We start from the raw sequence: 6000 nt of genomic DNA, 5'->3' as shown, positions 1-6000 counted from the left end.
AGCTGAATGCTGCCTTCCATAACTCCCATGCCCTGAGGTAGGGAACCTGAGGGGAAGGGTTAAGGTTGAGGAGAGGTTATACTTGTGGAAGGGCTGTAGGGTTTGCAGGAAATATAGTAGTCCATTCAGGCAACCCCAGGAAGGCTGCCGTAACTTAGACAGCTCTAGCCTCTAGAGCAGTCAAGGATCCGGAGAACACAAGCTATTTTAACCACCCCCGCCCCCGGCCACCCGCCCTGCAGGCTAGAAATTCAATGCTGTGCTTCCTAGGGACTCTCACCGATGATTCCTATACAGATATGTGACCAGACCTTTGCTCCTAATTGGGTGCTAATGAGAGGAAACATACTAGTTAATGGATGCACTGTGCCAGCTAATGCTTTTCTGTAATTGGGTGAAGTTGGGAAACCTTTGACAGGAAGGCAGGTCAAGAGGCACAAATGTTTTCTCCTCTGGCATGTGGGGGCAGCTCTTCAATTGCAAATCCCTTCCTTGGTTTTTCTTGGGTCCCACTGACATAGCATTCTCTATGTATGCCACGAAAGCGCCTTTTGCAGTCTGTCAACAGCATGATTTTCTAGATCCTCAAGGTCCAGAATAGCAGCAGTGTACAAGTAGGAATGTTAATAGTTTTAAAAAGAGAGAGATTGTTGTCCTATAATCCAGGTACTGAAATAATCTCTCAACCCTCACTTAGATGGGCTGTACCTATTTCTCTAATGTAACTTTCACTCTATTTGATTATCTAAAGTGTCATTGTAGTGAGGATCACTTTGGACACGTCGACTCTGCGCTGCAGTGTGGACTACAGAGGTGTAAATTGCAGAGCGCACCAAAGCGCCGTACTCTAGATTCCCCATGTGAACACTGCTGGCACAAACTAAAGTTGCCTAGTTCATTTAGTCTGCACTGCAGCGCAGTGTAGACAGGGATTTATTTCATTATACGGCATCAAATGTTATAAACATTTTTTCATAATTGGAAACAACCATTCATAATAATAAGGACTTTTTACTCCAGTCAAAATGTATAATATATTGATATTAATAATTCCGTTGTTTTTGTTTACAGATGAAAGGGAAGATGTTCAAAAGAAAACATTCACAAGTGGGTAAATGCACAGTTTGCTAAGGTAAGGGAATTTCCTGTTTTCCTTTATAATCCAAGATTGTTATGTACATATACGGTCAGATTTTCGAAAGAGCTTACTTACCACAATTGGGACCAAATTTGCAAGAGAGTTCAGCTGGGATTGAGCACTTTGAAACACAGCTCCTTCATTTAGTTGCCTAAATTGGAGCTGAGCTCTTCTGAAAATGTGGCTCTTAATATTGAAACCTTTCTTTGTAATCCTCTTGGTTTTGCAGTTTTATCACTGAAAGGATTTGAGAAAGTTGGAAAAACAGAGTTATCCCTTTGCCTTATTTCTCCAGTTATGAAAAAATCAAATCAAATCTTGAAGACCTGAAGTTTAATGTGTATGTTTGAATAAATTTCAGTTGCGGCTTCTTGCACAATACTGTTACCCTCCCTAGACCGGACCAATTAGCCAATATTCAGCATCTTGTGGATTGTTTCTGTTAGGTGGAGAAATTGATAATATGAATCAGATATGTCTTTATTGCAGTCTAGTTTATTTATAAAGAATGTACACAAAGTCCTGTTTCCCTGAACACAGTAGGAATCAAACAATAAGGGACAGTTTCTTTGTTCACCATTCCAAGCCTCTTTCCAGCCAGCACTTAGCCCACTTTCTATATTAGCTTTTTATCAGGGTCTCATTTCAAGTGCTTCTCTGAGGCTTCCTTGCTGCCTTGTCTGTGTACTTCTTTGTCTTTCTGTTTTTATTTCACACACACAAGACACGCAGCTCCATCAAACAATAAGCAAGCCCTTACCTCCTGCTTCCTATTTTCCTTCAGGCCCCTGTCAAAATCTTTCAGATCATATGGCTGAAATCCTATTCCAGCCTTGCATGTGGATTATGTTTTGGGGTGTAACTCATATTGTTTCAGCTATCTATTACATAAAGGAGCTTACTTGCATTTTACATTTATCTTGAATGAAGAGCAGCTGTTACACCCACTAGCTTTAGTAAGGTTTTACCCAATCGCCCAATATATAATGATATAATCAGTTACAAAACACAATGTAATAGTTCTGTCGATAGATGAGCTAGAACCAAACCTTGTGATTCAAATGTTTGAGAACATTGGGAGAGAAGGTCCTTCAGAATATGAACACAGATCTGCATTATGTGTCATAGCTATCCCATCTCTCCAGCGGGGAGCAAACTAAAAGATTACCCTCAGAAAGTGTTAGAAATCTGGGATCTCAGTTTTGTGACTCAACCCCATCTGTACTTCCAGCTCTGCTCATCTGCATGATATGGGGGTTACTCTGTTGGAAGTGATGTTAATTCAGTAATGCTAATGTGGTATGTTGTGATAACATACTTTATAATTTGTCATCATTTTAGTTTTATGTGCACACTACAGTGTGTGAAATTTTTAAAACGCATAGTCTTGGTTGTAGAATTGGCTCAGATAGCTTCTATATAGTTTCAAAAGTGTGTCTTGTTAGCTGATTAGCCTTAAGGATCTGCATTAATTATAAACAGATGGTAAATATGTTATGTCACTCCTTTTTCTTACTCAGGAGCAATGGAATCCTTTCATTAATCAAGTATGAAATATTAGGGGATGAGTGAGTCTGTTGCAAAAACGAAAAACAAGTAGAGCTGGACCTAACTAAAAGGCTAATTTCAAATGTCCTCACACCTTAGGGACACTATAGAAATAAACTCATTTGTCCTCAAAGGTAACTTGCTGAGTTGAGTTCCTTCCCCGCAAAATGGGTTGTTTGTTTTTTAGTCCAAGGTGCACCAAATATCTCTTGAACACCCAGAATACCAGTCACATCTAAATAATCTCCATTCCCTGTTCTGGACTGAAACTCTAGGGTATTGAGCCTCACACTGCCTGCTATGTGCAATATTAATCTGGATATAAGCAATATTTGATCATAAATGGTAAATTTGAAAATCTGCCTCCTAATTTAAGTGTGTTTACTTGCCTAAAAATGTCTGTGGTTTGGCAATGTATGCCTTATTAAGGATCACATACTAGGAAGAGAATTAATGCTTTTCTGGTCAATATTAACTATGGTCTCTTGACACGGTTTGTAATGACACCTCTGGTTAGATCATATGTGGAGACTGAACCTTCATTCGAAAGGGCTTTGAGATCTAATAATGAAAAGCGCTACAGAAGAGCTGAGTGGTGGTATTACTATTGTTGTTGTTAATATTTTATTATTTATCATTAGTTATTGTACCAGGGTCCCTTAGCTCAGTGGCAGTAATAAATTCTTAAACTCACTAATCACTAGACAGAGACAGAGAACCACAATCGCATTATTATGAGTTATACAAGCTTCATAGAGCAAGTTTTTCTCAGGCTTCTGCCTCTTTTCCCATACAGCTGCAGCCTGTGCAGAGAATTTGGAGATGTGAGACTTCAGAGGGGCAAAAGAGATTGGATTAATATTATCCATGCAGTATTGCAAGAGGATACCTGGTATTTTCTGTTAGGGTTTCGTCCAGTGTGAAGTAGTGCCAAAATACTAATAGATTTAAGAGTTGCAAACCTTAATGATCTATGGACCAGATTCCTAGCATATGTAAAGTGTCATTGCTTGATTGATGTTGGCAGAACTATGCTGATTTACACTAGCTGGGGATCTGGTTTTATATCTCTTGGCTCTGTAGTGACATAAATAACATAAATAACCAAGGCTTCATATAGCTTGAGACACACCTGTCTCAGACATCAAGAGAAAGGCAAGACAGCAGCTTTTGGGGAAGACGGAATCTTTCCAATAAATAAAGGGTTAACCACTTGCTTAACTACTATACTCTGTAACAGATTATACAGTATAGTTAGCTAGGCTTTTCAAAGTGATTAATCAGTTTTATAAAGTGATTTCTATTCTGTTTAGTATCTTTGTGGTTTTCTCTTTATTTTTTGCCCTATACCCATTAACCTTTATCATTAAGATTACTAGAATTGTTTGAAGCGACAGAGTCCTGTGGCACCTTATAGAATAACTGATGTATTGGAGCATAAGCTTCCGTGGGTGAATACCCACTCTGACGAAGCGGGTATTCTCCCACGAAAGCTCATGCTCCAATACGTCTGTTAGTCTATAAGATGCAACAGGACTCTCTTTCGCTTTTTACAGATCCAGACTAACATGGCTACCCCTCTGATACTAGAATTGTTTGGATAGCCTATTAAGTTGGGAGACAATAGGCTGTCAAGCATACTGGAAGGAAGGAAGGGAGGGAGGGAGGGAGAAAGGAAACTGAGACTAAGGGAGGTGGGAGGACGAATGAAGCGTTGTCTCGTTCCCTGTCAGAGGCAAAGGAGCCATACAGCTGTGACCAGATGGGTGCTAGTCTTCTTTTATGACCCTATACATTGTTTGGTTTTGCAGGGGGTATGGAAGTGACATCATATATTTAGGGCATTACAATGGTGATTTTGCAGTGTGAGGTTGCTATGTTTGTCATATGGATTTTTCACTGAGAAACTCAGTTATTTTTACCTGCACAATTAGATACTTTATGTGCCACCAAAAGTAACATGCTTTCTGTCCTCTATGGGAATGCAATGGGACAAATGCTCCTAAGGACATGTGTACATTCAGGAAAGATAACAGGAATCAACTAAATCTATGAAGTTAGTGTGCGAAAGTAAAGTGCAGTAAACTCCTGCGTACATGCTCTCCTTCAGACATAAACTGGCCAGTTACTTTAGCTTAATCCTCCTTGAAGGATAACTTATGTGCTTTAAACTTCACATGTTTAGTTAATTCAGATGAGAGGGGCCACAATTTGGCTCTTAATGTTGAAAAGAGCTCTAAGATAAAAGGGAAAATGTAATTGAAAAGCAGAAAATGAGACTAGAACTGGGGAGGCCTGAATCACATTGCATATTCTGTTATCTGGGATTTTCTGAACCTGAAACTATGGTAACTAGTCTCTGTTTTTTAGGCAGTTTCAAGAAATAAATAAGTGCTTCTGTCCGATAATGATTGGTACACACAAAAGTGCTTTCACTCAAAATCCTTGTTTTATTGAGTCTAAAGCGCTTGTCTAAAATAACATTAGTCTAGAGTACCCCCGGACTTAGTTACCCAAAGTCTGAGATGGTGTCAAGTGATCAGCAGCAGGTTTCTGGTGGACAGCCTTCCTCCTAGCCGCTGGGGAGTTGGAGGTCAGTCTCCTAATTCGTTGAAATCTCTCTCTCCAAACTTCTCCAAATTGCATACTCTAACTACTCTCTTTATAGGTTCTTCAGAAAAAAAACATAACTCATAGTAACTGCTAATGGTTAACAATTTCCCTGGCATCAGTAAATAACTCATAATTTAGTTATCAGCAAAGCAACTCCCAGTGAGAAACTTGTAGTCATAGACACCCAGATCCAGATCAGCAATCCACACTCCCTCCCATTCTCATAAATGTATCACTTTATTTATCCTTATTAGCAACACTTCAGCTGTGCAGCTGTTTGTCTGCTTAGTCAGAGACCAAATTGTTCTTGACTAAATGGTGTTCTCACTTTCTGATAATGTGGCTGAATACAGAAAATGGTTACTGTTATGTCAAGTCCAGTTCTCTCTTAACATTAACCACCAGACAACCTGCCTTTCTGTGATTAGCCATCCGACAATAGACCTAGCAGTTACTATCATGTAACTGACATGTGATACTTGAGTCATGCCAGCTTTAAAAATGTGGAGCATATTTCTTTTTTTTAAATATTGTTTCATTTAAAATGATAGAAAAGAGTTTCTCCAAAGAGGTTAATTTGTAATATAATGAGATTCTTTTCTGTGTGTATAAGTGTAGCACAGGTGCATGGCATAGCTAGTTCTTTATTAATAGTGCACACTGGAAACTAATTAGAATCATTACAGGAGGGTATGTTGGTC

General features: G+C 39.1%; 1 protein-coding gene across 2 annotated transcripts in view; it reads left to right on the top strand.

The window, feature by feature from the left end:
- The first annotated feature begins 1077 nt into the window (after positions 1–1077).
- DMD (dystrophin) overlaps positions 1078–6000 on the top strand; it is a 1715077-nt gene continuing 1710154 nt past the window's right edge. For both annotated transcript variants that reach the window (XM_030575515.1, XM_030575505.1), the window contains exon 1: positions 1078–1132. The gene's annotated coding sequence lies outside the window, so the exon portion shown is untranslated. The remainder of the gene's footprint in view (positions 1133–6000) is intronic.

This window comes from Gopherus evgoodei, chromosome 1 (assembly GCF_007399415.2).
Source record: "Gopherus evgoodei ecotype Sinaloan lineage chromosome 1, rGopEvg1_v1.p, whole genome shotgun sequence".
In the NCBI taxonomy this organism is placed as follows: Eukaryota; Metazoa; Chordata; order Testudines; family Testudinidae; genus Gopherus; species Gopherus evgoodei.
Note: the sequence above shows the minus strand (reverse complement) of the source record. Positions and strands in the feature narration are given on the sequence as shown.